This window comes from Meles meles, chromosome 2, assembly GCF_922984935.1.
Source record: "Meles meles chromosome 2, mMelMel3.1 paternal haplotype, whole genome shotgun sequence".
Taxonomy (NCBI): domain Eukaryota; kingdom Metazoa; phylum Chordata; class Mammalia; order Carnivora; family Mustelidae; genus Meles; species Meles meles.
The window spans coordinates 92372520-92388716 of record NC_060067.1 but is presented as its reverse complement, the minus strand read 5'-3'; positions in this window follow the sequence as shown (position 1 = coordinate 92388716).

Below are 16197 nucleotides of genomic sequence, written 5' to 3'. Positions count from 1 at the left end.
TTCATAGTATATTGGAAATTAGTCCTAAGCCTAAGAATAACCAATGGCAATATGACTTGATAACATGTTGGTTGTAATTCTGAAGCTGCTGGGGACTGATTCAGAGAATCTGTCATGTTTGTGATTCCAAAAATGACTTTGGCTCCTCCTGCATGATATTAAAACAATCAGCTGGAACTCAAGCTCCCTGGTCAGTTGGTATCATACAGCTTAGCTTTGTAACACTGGTTTTTGTTTTGCTTTGATTCATAAATTCTGAATAGAATGGTTATTTTTGGTATTTTTAAAAAAAAATGTACATATTTTTTAAAGGGCCAGCACTGGAAACGTATTTCAAAAATGAGGACTTTTTAAAAGATTAAGATGACCTAAGAGTACTAACACTATACTGTCTTAAGATGCTAATGCCCTGGAAGAATCCCATTTTCTCTGAGGAATTCCTAGTGCTTAGTAGACTGTAAATTTCAAAACATACTGAGAAGTAGGTGAAGTCATTTCCACATGGAGCGGACAGACAGCCTGAGGCAAGAGGAGTTCAATTCCCTAGCTCCTCATTGGGAAGAACACGACAGAGCTGCTTCAAAACTAGCCAGTTTCCTCCGGTCTACTTACTACCAAAAGTATTTAGTACAAACTACTCCCTTTTCCTCAGAGGTTCTGGAAAACAACACAATTTGTGACTTCTCAAATTTAATAGGACAGTATTTTCTGTGAAGGGGCATTTTGTTATTTACAGGTTTATAAAATGTGACAGTTTATATTTCTAGGAAGGATCTGGCATTCTAGCTATAAAAATCAAGTAATTATAAAAAAGGGCATTTAAAGAGGAAATGCCTCCAATGAATCTTGCTGCGGTATTTGTTGGGTCCATGGTCAAAGGAACGAGACTGATAGAAAGTGAAGGTCAAGAAAAGCTTTATTTCGCGCCAAGCATCGAGAATCAAACCGACCATTCGGGGCTGTCTCTTGCAAAGAGGCGACCTCTCTCTGCCTTACAGACTAGCTTTTAAGGGCAAAGGCCATGTGGTTGGGCCTGGCCACGCGCAAGTGGCCAATGAGATTGTAACACACAGAGAAAGCTGCACAGTCATGCTGGGTCACACACAGGTGGCCAATTGAATTACAATTTACCTTAGTAGATATTTGAACTAGCCTATCACCTTGGTCAGAATTGGCACCTGAAAGGCGGGACCCACACTCCTTGGTAGCTAGGCAGACAGTATGCACACCCCACTGATTGGATGTCTCCACCTGGACTGACCCGCCCTTGTATTTGGGCTTTGTTACCTGGGACTGGTTTCCCCAACTTGCTTTTAAGTAAGTTCCCTGGGGCGGGGTGGGGGGGGCGGGGAAGGGTCAGTTTGAGTTTTACTGCATAAACAACAAAATCACTGTTTAACAGGATGGAGCTGCTCTGGCTAAATAGGCCCTTACAGTATTTCTTTTCTCTCTAAAGTTGTACTGAAGCTTTGTTATATTGTAACTTCTTTCTCCTTTCCTTTTCCGTCACCAGTGTTCACGAATTTTCCTCTACTCCCACCTTCCCCAAGAGGAAAAAGCTTCATTCACGTTTTCAAGGATTTTAAGATTTATATTTCCTTTTCTTATGTCAAGTTTTTATTTTAATTCTAGTTAGTGAATATATATATGGTAAAATTCCTGTGTAGAATTTAATGATTCATGTGTGGAATTTAAGGATTCATCACTTACATATAACATTCATGTGTAGGATTTAATGATTCATCACTTACATATAACATCCAGGGCTCATCACATCACGATTTATATTTCTTACTTAAGAGTCTGAAAAAGCTTTTATAAAGCATGACTGCCGAACCATGATGATTTGAATACATGTGAGCCTTGCCCTAATTTAACAAAGAAATTCTAATGGAGTATGTCGTAAGGACCAAGGGCAGGCCACCTGCATGATGGGCCACTTGGGCATGAAGATTATTTTGAGTTAAAAGCAAACAAAACCCAGCAGATTCAAAAAAAGTTCTTTACCTCTTCCTCAATTGCCTGAAGATCACTGAGGTAGAGGGCCCGCTCCAGGAAGAGACTGATCACCACAGTTAACTACATTATAATAAACTGAGTGGGTGGTAAACAAGGAGGAATTTAGTAAATGTCCCATTGTTTCTGTGTGGCCCAGTGAACACTTATTTACCAAACGTTTACTCTTTTTCATCTTCCTGTGAATTTCATTCCTTCCTTTAGAAGTCCCAAACCCCTAACCCCATTTCCTAAAGTAGGAATGACAAAATACTTCATTTTACCTGTCTTTGGAATTTCATGCTTCTGTGAATTTCTCTCACGTGTGAAATTAAATTTGATTTTCTCCTGCTAATAGGTCTCATGTCATTTTGATTCTTAGTTCAACTAGGACTTTGAAGGACAGAGAAAATTTTTTCCTCCCTGACAAGGTAGAAAAGGCAAAATCTTATCCAAGCTCAAATTGCCTTTGAAGAATCCTGTCTGCATTTCTGTGAACATTTAGAAGTAGAGATAGGACCCTCCTTAGCCTTTCTTCAACACGCGCCATAAGCCTTTTTCTAGAAAAAATTATTTATTTAGACAATTGAGCTATAGGTGTATTCTGCAGGGATATTTCCTCAACAAGGTGTAGTGCATGTGTTGGAAATTAAAAAGCCATCCTTAAACTAGGGAAGGGACACAGCACTACCCCTATTAGCACTTCGATGAAGCAACCATTTCCAACGCAGTGTAGAAAACCAAACCAGGGGTGCGTGGGTGGCTGAGACAGTTAAGCGTCTGCCTTTGGCTCAGGTCATCATCCCAGAGTCCTGGGATGGAGCCCTGCATTGAGCTACCTGCTCAGTGCAGAGTCCGTTTCTCCTTCTGCCTCTGCCATTCTCTCTGCTTGCACTCTCTGCCTTTGTCTATGTCTCTGTCAAATAAATAAATAAAATGTTAAAAAAAAAAAAGAAGGAAAGAAAGAAAGAGAGAAAGAAAGAAAGAAAAAACGAGAACCAAAAAGAAGTCAGCAGCATCTGGGGTTAATCCGTGACCTATCAGGACTAACCTCAATTCAAGAGATTGACTTGGTTGTTTTTCCTATTGATCTACACGATATTCATACCACTGCTTTCTGCCAGACCAATACACAAGACAAAGAAGAATAATGTTTTTAAAATTAAAAAAAGGGGTAGAGGGTTGCATATTTCCTCATAACCCGGTATTATTTGGGCCCTTATGTCATTTAAATGTCTCTTCATCCTTGAATTCACATGATCTCTCTCTGGTTTCTATCTACAACAACTACAGCTCTGATCATTAGCAATACAAAGTGCCTATAAGTTATTGAAGTTGATAATTACCGGAGGGCTGGGAAGAGGAAAAAGAACCTGATTTTGTGATAAAACAGTCAAACCTCAGTTCTCAGCTAAGCCAAGCTCCATGTCCAGCATGAATTTGAAATAGAAAATAACCAAAAAAGAGGGGAGAGGTTTCATGTCTCGTAATATTCTCCAGTGGCGGTGTCTGAAAACCATTCCTTGTGGAGACTCAACTGGTTCTTCTACAATATGTTTGAATAAGCAAAGTATTTGGGTTTCTCATTTGTATAAAAGAGAAGACATTAAGAAAAAAAAAAAAAGAAGAAGAATTTACTGTTCCAGGTCTAAAATGCTATCATGGAGAAAAAAATCAGAGGTAGGAATGCATTCTATACATATTTTGGCTATGGAACTTTCAGAAGAATTGGTTACACATTTTTATTTCACCATTACCCTGCTATAAAATTATTCTTGAAACAAAGCACATTAAAAGAGGTTCATTCCAAGATCAAAAAAAGGGGTATGCGTGTGAATTTTATCCGTAAGTATAAAACAGATATTTTTACTACCATGAAGACATTGACATTTAAAAAAATTTTTTTAAAGTTTTATTTATTTATTTATTTACTTTTTTGACAGACAGAGATCACAAGTAGGCAGAGAGGCAGACAGAGAGAGAGGAGGAAGCAGGCTCCCTGCTGAGCAGAGCCCAATGCGGGGCTTGATCCCAGGACCCTGAGATCATGACCTGAGCAGAAGGCAGAGGCTTAACCCCCTGAGCCACCCAGGTGCCCCGACATTGACATTTATGGCACAAATATTTCCATAAAACATGTGCATTGCATTCATTTTAAGAAATTTTTCTTTAGGGGGCACCTCAATGGCTCAATCAGTTAAGCATCATATGACTCCGACTCAGGTCATGGTCTTAGGGTCCTGGGATCAAATCTGATGACTGTCAGGCTCCCCACTCAGTGGGGAGTCTTCTTGTCCCTCTCCCTCTCCCTTCTGCCCCTCCCCCTGCTTGTGCTCTCTCCCTCTCTCTCTCTCTCTCAAATAAATAAATAAAATCTTAAAAAAAAAAAAGATAGAACTCTCCCTTTAGGCATTTGATTACCCATTTTCCCTTAGTTAATATTATTTGAAGTTAGCAATGACAACATTGGGTCTTTCATGAAGACAACAGAATTAAAGTCAGCAGGTAATGCTTGGTCTGATTTTTAATTTCTCTGACAAGGGGAAACATTAAATTTTATCAGTGTGAGCAGCTAGTAGGTTTAATTAACATTGAATGGCATTTCAGTTCCTGCCCTGGACTTTTTTCTTGGCACAATGAATATACCTAGAATTGGATTTAAAGTGACAGCAAACTCAAATACTCTCCCTAAGTGGAGAGCTAACGTAAATAGGCTCACCACAGTCTATAGCTATAGACTCTTCGCAGTTTGACAATAAAGTCCTAGAATGGAGAGCGGTATGTCCCGATCGGTAGACCCTTAGTAATTCTTCTAGAATGTACTACTTTTGACAGGGGCACATACAGCCCTTCTATTGGCAGCTCCAGAAATATCTATAAGGGGAGATGGATTCATTCATTTATCAAACAATCAGTAATCCTTTATCCTTTATCACTGTGCCATACCCAGTGTTTGATGTGGGATGTATTAGTCAACAGAACATGGACTCTGTTGCCAGGAAGCTGATAGTTCTAAGGGAGGGGATAGTGTAAGGAGACAAGAACAATGATAGGATTATACAGAGTATTATGAGAAGAACAAAAATAATTCAACCCTTAGTGTGGGAGGGTCCTCCCAGAAGGCTTTCTAGAAGAGCTTATGGCAGACTTGAATCTTAAGGCTGAGTAGGACTGAGTAGTAACTGAGTACTACTCAGTAGACTGAGTAGTAACTGAGTGCAGCCAAGAGAGAGGCCATTCCAGACAGAGGGGTATACTCCGGCAGTTCTGTGTTATCCCTGGATAATAAGGTGGGTTTTATCTTACTGGGAAGGTTAGACTTTCTCTGGTAAAAGGCCACTTGGTCATACTTTAGGCTTACAGAACCATACCATTTCAACTTAACTCTGCAAAAGCAGCCGTGGCTAATATGAAATGAATGAGCATGGCTTAATAAAACGTTATTTATGGACATTGTCATTGGACTTCGATATCATTTTCACAAGTCATGAAATATTCTTAAATTTTTTTTTCAAGTAGTTAAAAATAGAAAAACTGTTTGTAATTCACTGTCTGCATGAAAATAGGTGTCAGGCCAAATTTAGGCCCTCGGTGGTAGTCTGCTGATTCCTGCTGTAGGGCAACAATGGGGCAGTATTGAAGGATTTTAAACAAGGAACTGGCATGATCCAGCCTTCTTGGTAGGAAGTTTATTCTGGCAGCACTGGGGAAGATAGAGTTGAGAGGGCAGGACAAGGGGAAAGGAGGACACAGAACTGTCTAATCTTCCTGTGTGAAAAGGCAGGCATGGTTTGCCAGGCTAGAACACACTATTATAAATCATCAACTCTAAACCACCCCGAAGAGTCCCTTCCCTCCCTTATTACTACCTGTCCTTCTCTTTGTCACTGTGCCTCCTTCTCCCACCCATGTCCCAAGCACACATTGTGGCTGCCAGCTGGCCTCCTCCTTCAAATTCTCCCAGCCGAGCAAACAAGAGGGAACTGTGTCGAAAGAGTCACTCCCAGCAACCCACTTCCCTCATTTCTGGGAAGATGATGGTGGCTGAGTGAGTGCTAGGATGGCCCAGTTCCTGCAAGCCATCAATATGGGTTACAAATGTGGTCACAATCTTTGCAGTGTTGACAGCCTTAACAGCCTTTTGTTTGTTTGTTTGTATTTGACAGATGAACTGATGCCATCTCAGAAAACCAAAATGATTAGCTTCTTCTCCTATAGCGCAACTGAAGATTTTATCCTCTGCTAAATAATCTGGATTTCAAAGCATTTAAAGTCAAACATGTCACAAAAATGTCTTGAAAGGAAAAATAATTTTCAAGAGATTAAGAACTAAATCAAATAGGAATATCTTAGGGAGGTTTTCAAAATTCACTATTCTGTGAAAGGGAGGTCTATGCAAAATACCTCCAAAGGTTGAAAGAGCTATAGGACCCAAGAAAAAGGCTGGTAAATCCAGCTTGACAAGAAACGGTCTATGAAGGGGATTTATGGACAGAAACTTGTCTTGGGTGGCTGCAAGACCAGTAGATCTCCACAATCCCAGATCTCAGCAAATCCACTCCCATAAGACGCACTTGTATAGCCCTGGAGGCTGGGGGGTATGTCCTGGTAGACCACCTGGGAGGAGATGCTTGAGAAGAGTCATGCATCATAGTCACATCTCTAGAGCACACTGAGGACGTTATACCCCAAGGATGTACTTAAGGCTATGGTTAAGCAAAGCGCATGTGTGTGTGTTAGTGGGGGAGGAGGACTGTGCTCAAGGCTTCAGGTCATCAGGTAGTCTTCATGGCAGATTTTCCAACATGGCATCAGTCTGGTTCATACACTCACAGACCATTAAAATTGGAAGGGGACCTAGTGACTGTGTAATGAAATACAGGAGGGATTTTTAAAAAGCCAAAACAAGTGCCAGGTTCTCTTTTCCTTCAATTCTCTGTTCTTTCTTCAAAGAACTGATTACAGAGCTTTTTTAACCCAATATCTGCTAGATTTAAGATGGCAATATTATCCTACCTTCGGTGCAATGCCATTTTCAAATGTTAATGTTGCTGTATTATTAATTTCATTTTAAGGTCTTAAGGCACTTACTGTTTATAGACTTGAGCCAACGTTATGTTGTTCCAGACATGGCCCATGTCAACATCCCCCCCCCCTTCCTGTTTTACAGACAGAGGTGATGTCATTGGCAGTTGATGGGGTAGTTTTATGTGGCACTATGTCATTATCTCTGTTCTGAAATCCATCCAAAATGTAGAACCATAAAGTGAAGAAGAACATAGTAATGGAAGATGTATAATAATATGTACTTCTAAAAGAGTAAAGCGGAATAAGCCAGAGTTGACTACAATAGTAACTCATTCTAACTAAAGCAGCTATGTAATCTGCAAATTGCCAGACTATTATACCCACACACATAGTTCAAGCTCAAGAATGATGTGAAAATCTTTTAACAGGATGATATGTGAAAAAATTATGACAAATAGAAATTTGTAAGAATTTAGTGATTATTGATTTTCAAAAACAGAAAAAAATCTTAGAATGTCATGAAAACCAACAATTCTTTTTTTAAAAATTTTTAAATTTTAGGGGGCACCTGGGTGGCTCAGTGGGTTAAAGCCTCTGCCTTCGGCTCAGGTCATGATCCCAGGGTCCTGGGATTGAGCCCCACATCGGGCTCTCTGCTCCCTGGGGAGCCTGCTTCCTCCTCTCTCTCTGCCTGCCTCTCTGCCTGGTTGTTATTTCTCTCTGTCAAATAAATAAAATATTAAAAATTTTTAAAAAAATTTTTTTAAAACCTTTTTTAAAAAAAGATTTTATTTATTTATTTGACGGAGAGAGATCACAAGTAGGCAGAGAGGCAGGCAGAGAGAGAGGAGGAAGCAGGCTCCCCACGGAGCAGAGAGCCCGATGCGGGACTCCATCCCAGGACCCTGAGGTCATGACCTGAGCCGAAGGCAGAGGCTTAACCCACTGAGCCACCCAGGCGCCCAAAACCAACAATTGTTAAAAAATAAAAATAAAAAAATAAAAAAACAGACAATTCTGCTAGATAATCTTCTGACCTACTATAACTTCATCATATACATCTCTCCAAATGAAGCTTCCTAAATATAACAAGGCAAAGATTTGCACAGGAGACTTAATTGTTACTAATCTACTTTCATAGAATTATCACAAATCTTATTTACATAATCAAGGAAAAACTTAAGTAGAGATTTATTTGAAGTAATTTACCCGAACTGGTATTCTCATTTACTGCATTTATCCAGTCACTAATCAGGAATGTATTACATGCTTTTTAGGTAGTAAGCAGTCTACGAGTAGTGAGAATGATGATGATGAGGATGATAATGGTGATGATGGTGGTGATAGACACTTTTTGTAGGTACTCACAGCGTACCAAAACCCTACACTAAATACTTCAACTCTATTGTCTCATTTAGTTTTCTCACCTTTTTTGCAGTCGGTACTGTTATTATTCCCCATTTCAGAGATGAAGAAACTGGGACATAGAATGCATAAATAACAGACAGTCACACTAGAAAGTATAGATCTGGGATGTGAATTGACTTGTTCTACAGTCCATTCTATATATACTTGTCTGTATACATATGACAAAAAAGATATAGATGGCATGGTACCGCCATGTTTGGAAACTGGACTGATACATTTACAACAAAAGAAACATTGTAAGGCATGTATGGGATCATCATGCTGAAAGTGGTCATAGAGATTATCTAGCCAAACTGTCATTTTCTAGGAAGGAAACTGAGACCTAGCTAGGACGAAATGGCCAAGGTCCCCCAATGCAGTATAGAAATACTTTGTTCCTGTGCCGCTCTCCAAGTCCAGGTCCTCATCGCCTGTCACCTGAACTATTAAAATAATGTCAGACCACGTTTCTCCGCCTCCAGTTCCATCTTTTTTCTACCCAATTATATTTCTAAAACTTGTGTCTGTTAATGTTGAATGACTTAAACTCTTCAAAATACTTTTCCCTACCTTCTCCCTGAAGACCCAGCTCTGCCTTATCAAGCACCAATCTATCCTTCCAGCTCCGCTTCCCAGCACTGCTCCAGCTGCTCAGCAATTCATTCCCACAGTCTGGCTGGTCATGATCCTTTCCTTATGTGTCTGAGCATGCCCTTCCCTTTGTCTAAAATACCCTTCTTTCCTAGCCTATAAACCTGTTCATCCTTCTAGAAGCAGCTCAGATATCACTCATTTAAGTATTTCATTCTCCAAATTACTAGTCACTCCCTCCTCTGCATTTCCATAATCCTTCACTTATACTCAATATTAGAGAAAATGACTGGGGCGCCTGGGTGGCTCATTTGTTAAGCATCTGCCTTTGGCTCAGGTCGTGATCCTGGGGTCCTGGGATCAGGGGTCTGCATCAGGCTCCCTGCTCTGTGGGAAGCCTGCTTCTCCCTCTCCTACTACCCCTGCTTGTGTTATGTTTCTCGCTGTCTCTCTCTCTCTGTCAAATAAATATATAAAATCTTAAAAAAGAAGAAGAATAAAGAACAAAGAGAAAAGGACTTGCTCACCTTTTAGCCTAACACCTAGTGCATTTAAAAATGCGTAACATGGATTGAAGGTCAAGGATAAAAGCAGGAAGCCCAGCCAGCAAGCTCTTACAGAAGTCCAGGCAAACACTGGTTAAAGTGGAGTCACTGGAGATGGAAAAAAACACAGACCGATTCTAATTTTATTTGGGAGATAGGCTCACCAGGTCTTGGAAACATCTTGGATGTGGGCAGTAAAAGAAAGGGAGGTGTTACAGTTTATTTTTAGATTTTATGGTTTGAACTATTGCATGGATGGCATTATGTTTTACTGAGATGAAGAAGATTAAAGTGGGAAATTTAGGAGGGAAAATTAAAAGTTCTGTATTTGGACATATTGAAATGATATTAAGTCTGGACATTTTAAGCTTTCCTGTGGAAAACTGTTCTTAAAGTAAAAGAGTCACCAGATGACAATAATAATAGCTAAGAGCCATTGGGATTGCTCAATATGTCCCAGACTTGGTTTACATATTAAGTTATATAGTCTCCGCGATCACCTATAAGGAAGTTACTACAGCGACTTGCATTTTATAGATGACAAAAGCAAAGTATAGAAAGGTCGAGTTACCGCCTCAAGATCTCACATTTGTAAGTGGGAGATTCAGGATTTAAATCCAGGAAGTCTGACTTTTATTCTGGCCTGGCCTTTTATTCTCTGCATCAAAAACAAAACAAAACACACAAAAAAACGAATGACCCAGAGCCAGGAAATTGTACTTATTTCTGAGTAAGACCAACAGGAAGCAAACACAACTCTCCACATATCACATGAGAAGATTTATTAAACACCGATTTTAAGAAATGACAGTTCTGTTGCTGAAGCAAAATAACCTTTCTTATCATGGATGCCCTTATAGAAATGACATTACGGTGTAGGACCCAGCAGCGATCAGCAATGACTTCTCCCAGGGGAGTTAACTGGGTCCCCATCTAGCTCTCTTGCCCAGAGGCAATCACCTGCAGACGCCCTCTGACACCCATAGTTGTCACTTGAGAAACTATTTACCGACCATCGGTAATGAGTCAGGGACTGGAGTAACTCTGGGACTATGACTCTGACTTCATAGAGCTTCTGACTGGAGAGGGAGGCAAAAACGAGTCAGTCAGTCAATCCACCAATTAAAATAAACTGTGATACGGGCAGGAGCACCCAATCCTCTGGATGAAATTAGATTTAAGGGTAAACTTGAAAATGGAGGTAGAATTAAACCAGGAAGCAGCTCAAAATTTCTTAGCCTGAGAAGAGAAGCAGCAGGTAGGGCACGTGGAAATGGCGCAGGAGTATTTGTCCCATTGGCACAGGTAGCAGGTTTGCAAAACTTGCAACGCAGCAGATGGGGAAGTGGCCTATGCCTGTTGTGAACGTCTGTGCTCCATCCCAGGCCGCCTGCTCTTCTTTCTCCCTGAAGGTCCTCTCCTGGTGATCCAATGCACAACCACCTAAATCATTAGCACTTACACACAGGGGACAGTCCGTATCCAAACCTGACTTGAATGATCTCTTTGGCTCCATCCCTGAGTCTATTTGCTCATTAGAGTTCACTGTTGGAGGGATTCCAGGACACCCCTGATTAAACACCTGCAGAAGAGACCTCACTCCCTTCCTGCTCAGAGTCCGTTTCCTCTCCTCCCTCCCTGGTGCCACCAGCCACCCAGCTGACTGCTAAAGGAGAGACTGGACACACTACCCTCATTTTTTTCCTCACCTGAACCCTCATGAGACACCTTGATCACGAAACTCTGTGAAACCTCCCTCTTCACAGCGTCACTCATTATCTGCCTGGCCCTCCCTGGAGCCCGTTGCAGCATCTGCTCAGGCCCTCGTGACCTTATTTTGAGGACTGCAGTAGGGTCCTAAGGTCTTGCCGCCTACATCTTCAATCTGTTCTTCATTCAAGTGTCAAAAGAATAGTACAAAAATGCATATCGTGTCACTGCCTTTAAAGCCATCACTGGCCCCTCTGGTTCTCAGGCTAAAGTCCAAACTCCTGTGTATCCCTCCAGTATTTCCTACTCTCCTGCCTTTCAACCCTTCCTCTTGCTAACAGTCCCTCTTCCTGCACTTCACATTCCCGCCGTACCAGACTACTTACAATTCCTTCAGCTCTGTATGTGGCTTCAAACCTCCCTGCTTCGGCTCACGCTGCTCTCGGCTTGAAGTGCCTTTACTCATCTTTCCAGTCTCAATTCACAGACTGACCTGTCTCTGAAGCTTTTTGGGATCACTGTGCCTCTGCCCCAAATAAAACTGACCTTTTCCTTCTTTCTGTTCCCACTACTTCCAGGGCAGACCGTTTCCAGTGCACTTTTGTTCTGGCGATCCCATCAGTCTGGCACGATGCCTCGTCCCATCGCTCTGGCACAATTGTTTCCTCAGCACAAACACAATTCATTGATCAACACTTACTATCCACCATGAGTAGGGCTGTGGCCAAATGTTGGAGAGGTGGAAAAGGCAAATAAAACAATCTTTGCCTTCATAATTTATTTATGGCCATAAAATAAAACCTTTCAGTCCCAAAGCTCTCCCAGGATTTACCTTGAAGCTAATATAGTTTTAGCTAGTTTAAGGTAGTTTAAGGGACCTGATTTATAGAAGTCTCTTTTATCCTGTACTAATTTTATTTTTTAAATTTTAGGTCATGTTTTCTTAAAGGAGTCCCCGAATTGTATGCATTTCAGCCCCCCCCCCCCATCAGTACCCATCCATGGTTCCAGGACTGTGGTCAGAAATTTTTGAAAACAAAGCTTCAAGAAGAATCAATAGTGATTTGAGGAGGGTTGGTGGATGGTGGAACATGTTTGCTCCTGGGCTGGACCTGAGTGTTGAGTGGGAGCGACTCAAAGCCTCCCCCTCAGAGTCCCTGGGAGTGAAGCAGGATGGTGACCGACCTCTGACAGAGTCTTCTACAGTCTCCCTCCTCTTCTACTTCCCACAATCCATAAAAGAGGAGTGAATTAGAGAACAAGGGGGAAAAATAAATAAAACAGGGCACCTGGGTGGGTCAGTTGGTTAAGTGTCTGCCTTTGGCTCAGGTCATGATCTCAGGGTCCTAGGATCCAGTCCCACATCGGGTTTCCTGCTCAGCGGAGAGTCTACTTCTCCCTCTGCCTCTCTCCCCCACTTGTGTTCTCTCTCTTTCTCAAAAATAAATAAAATCTTTAAAAAAAAAAAAAAAGAAAGAAAAATAAATACTTCAAAAATAGGAGAAAACCATGGTTCTGAGCTACTGACAGAAAAGGTATCACTCCAGCTTACTCAATGTTAATCTGGTTTACAAGGATCCTGTGGCGTGACTATCGTTTCAGAATAAAACATGTTTGTTGTGGCTGGGAAGCGAAGGGAAGAAGGAAGTTGGAGGCAAGAGGAAAAGAGAGGAAGGACGTGTGACAAAGGCGAAGAACCTGACTAATGAGTCTCATTCTTCCTTGTGCCACTTGTGGCTTCCCTGAGCATGGAGAAAGGAATAATGGGCTGGGACCCGTCATACACATTCCTTCTCCCTACCCCACCCCTCTTTCAGCATTTCCTGCAGAAGCAAGTCAGGCCCTGGCACAATAGCTCCGTGTGGCCATAGGAAGAGTGAGACGCGGACTGGTAGTTGGGGGCGGGGATCTGAGTCCAGCTCTTGGTCTGGCTCGAGCAGGATTCACACCGCGAGGCCCAAGCACAGAGAGGACTATGGGGCACCATGGCTCTCATTCTGTAATTCACATTAACGTTTTTAAGTGGCACGTAAGTTACCTGTACGCTGAAATTATGCTGGTTTTCTAGATCCTGTGATCTTCACATTTTGCTTCACATGGGCTTCATGTGCTTCTCACATGCTGAGTACAGCCAGACTTTCCCCCTCCCTGTTTTCTGTTGGTTTTGCCTATTCTAACACCATCCTGGGCCTTACTGATGGTGTGACCATGGGAGAGTCCCTCACCACTCTGGGTCTGGTTACTCATCTATGAAGTTGGTATGTCATGTTCCTTTAATTCCTGAGTCCCTTGGAGTTCTCTCTAATCTTTCAAAAAAAAAAAAAAAAGTTAAAATACTTCTGCTCTGGCTTGTGTGTCCTAATGACTTGCACAGAGTAGAGAATTCTAGTCTGGATGAGAGAGGACATCCTGTGTATGCAGTGATACATTTGATTTTACTCATTCTACAAATATTTACTAAACACCTACCATTTAACAGCTGTTGAGTGTACAGTGATGAGCAAAGCAGATAGACTCCTTACCTTGTCCAGTTTACTTCCATGGTGGTGGGCCTGGGATCAGCCCACATGTCTGGTTTCCAGAACCTCCCCTCTCAATCATAATCTAGCATGCTGGTGAGGAGCATGACTCTGTAGTCACAGAGCTCGGGTTCAAATCCCAGTTCTGTCACTTCCTTGCTTGGGGACCTTGAGCAAGTTTCCTAAGTTCTCTGTCCTATGATTTCCTGTCTTTAAAACCAGGTTTATAATAGCAAGTCCTCATGCCCATGGTGTCTCCCGATATGCCTGGGTTATTGGTGTGACTCTTGTGATGGGCTTGTGCACCTGCTCAGGAGCAGAGATGGTGGGCTCAGAGAGACTGCTGCAAGCTTGCTCCACAGCTCATGCCTAGACTTTGGCCCAAGAGGGAAGGAAGATTCTCTCCCCAGTTTGTGTCTTACTCTGGCATGTGGGTTAAGCCATATTACCCTAATGCCATTCTGAGTTTTTTTAGAGAAAGCAGCCTTTTTAGTTTTTACTCAGGGCCCATTCTGTCTTTCCCACCCTCTCTTCTCTGGTTGAAAAAGTATCTTTAGGGGCTTAAATTAGGAGATCATAAGCAAATGTAACCCAAATTTCCTCTGTTTCCTTGTCTTTCTCTTTGAGTTCCTCAACCTCCTCCTCCACCCAAAAAATTAATGAATCCACTTCACAAAAAAAATACTGTTGAGAACTGTGGATTTTATACAAGATTTTATGGGGGAAAGAAAGGAGGAGAGAAGTAATAGCACATACTCTATAGCTGACCGCTTGAAAATTCCTAATTGACATTTTTTCCATTTCTCTTCTCCAGATGCCCCTTTCTGACCAGGTTACTAGCAAAAGTTCCCCTCCCGGCAGGGCCCAGCCTCATTGTGCCTCTCTTCCATTACCAGTACCCTTTCTCCTCTCCTTGGAAGATGGTGGGCGTTATAAACACCAACAAAAATTCCTATTACACAGGTAACAGATGCAACTTCATATTCAAAACACCCACTGGCCCATTACGACCAAAGCTTTGTCACTGGGTGCCATTTGTCTACCATCTGCTTTTATGTGGCGGAAGGGAAGAAGGACCAGTCCTTCAGAATCAGTCCTGCACCAAAAGTCTTCTCAGCCTCCCATGAAATAGCCTCCAGACAGGCCAGCTCTCCTTCCACCAGAGATGACTAGCAGGGACTAAGCTTTAACCATCACGGAAAGAAAAATGCTGGTTAACAGGTTATATTTTCTTCCCATCTAATCCCTTCAGAGCAACTTTACTGTTTACAACTCAAGGTTTTGCCAAGTGCATTTAATTTTCATCACTGTCCTTCAGGTTTCAAACTGTTGTGATCCTTCTTTCCAGCCTCCCACCCTCAACAAAACCATCTGCTTCCCACCTGTTTTCTTTAGCACCACAACGTGACTTTACCTATCACTCAACATGGTTCATTTACGGTTCCTATTTTGCATGTCCTTGAGTAGAATGCAAGTTCTGTGAGAACAGGGATTGGGGCAGCATCCCCAGAACCCCACACAGTTCTCGACCCAGTTAGGAGCTCGGTATCTATTCGTTGAATTAAGGAATGGATGATCAACAACGGCTTTTATATTGGCCATCCTCATTATAAAGTAATAGATGTCATGGACTTCGTGGCCAGTCTCAGGTGTCAGAAAACTGGAATGCCAGATCTGTTAGGGCTAAGGATCCACTCACTGTGCTTTTATAAAGTTCACCCAAGTCATGGTTAACTTCAGAATTCTCCTCTTCCCAGTGACTCTGCCAGGGAGCCATAGAAGATGCCACTGTGAATTTACTCCATTCTTTCTCTTGTCCTTCATAACCATAAAGCAAACCCACCTCCACGTATAAGCTCTGGAGGCAAATGGACATGGGTGTGAAACTCACTTTCACCACTTACTAGCTTTATGATCTTGAAAAATTAATGTCTTTCAGTTTCATTTTTCTTACTATAAGATGAGGATATCTATATCCACATCATCAGACTGTCAGAGAATTGAGTGGTACAACTAAGCCCTCCTGGTTCATAGCAGAGCTTTGGTAGATAGGAAACCTGTTAAACTTCCCTACTCAACCCTTTCCCATAAGTCACATTATTACTCTACCCCAGAAGTTCAAAAGCCTCAAAATGCTAACCACTGGATTTTTCTGTACCTTTTGCAATTTGCAATTTATGAGTCTCTGCTGCCCCATCCCTCACCCCAACATTCCCCATCCCCAGAGCTGCTATTAAGACTTTTTTTTAAATCTTAGCATTTCATTGTGATATATTTAGGTATAGATATCATTTTAAAGTTCCTATTTGGGCTTCTTTAGTTTTCTTGATATCTTTTACCAGATCTCAGTCATTATTTTTACAGAAAAAACTGCTGTCCCATTCTCTCTCTTGTCCTTCTGG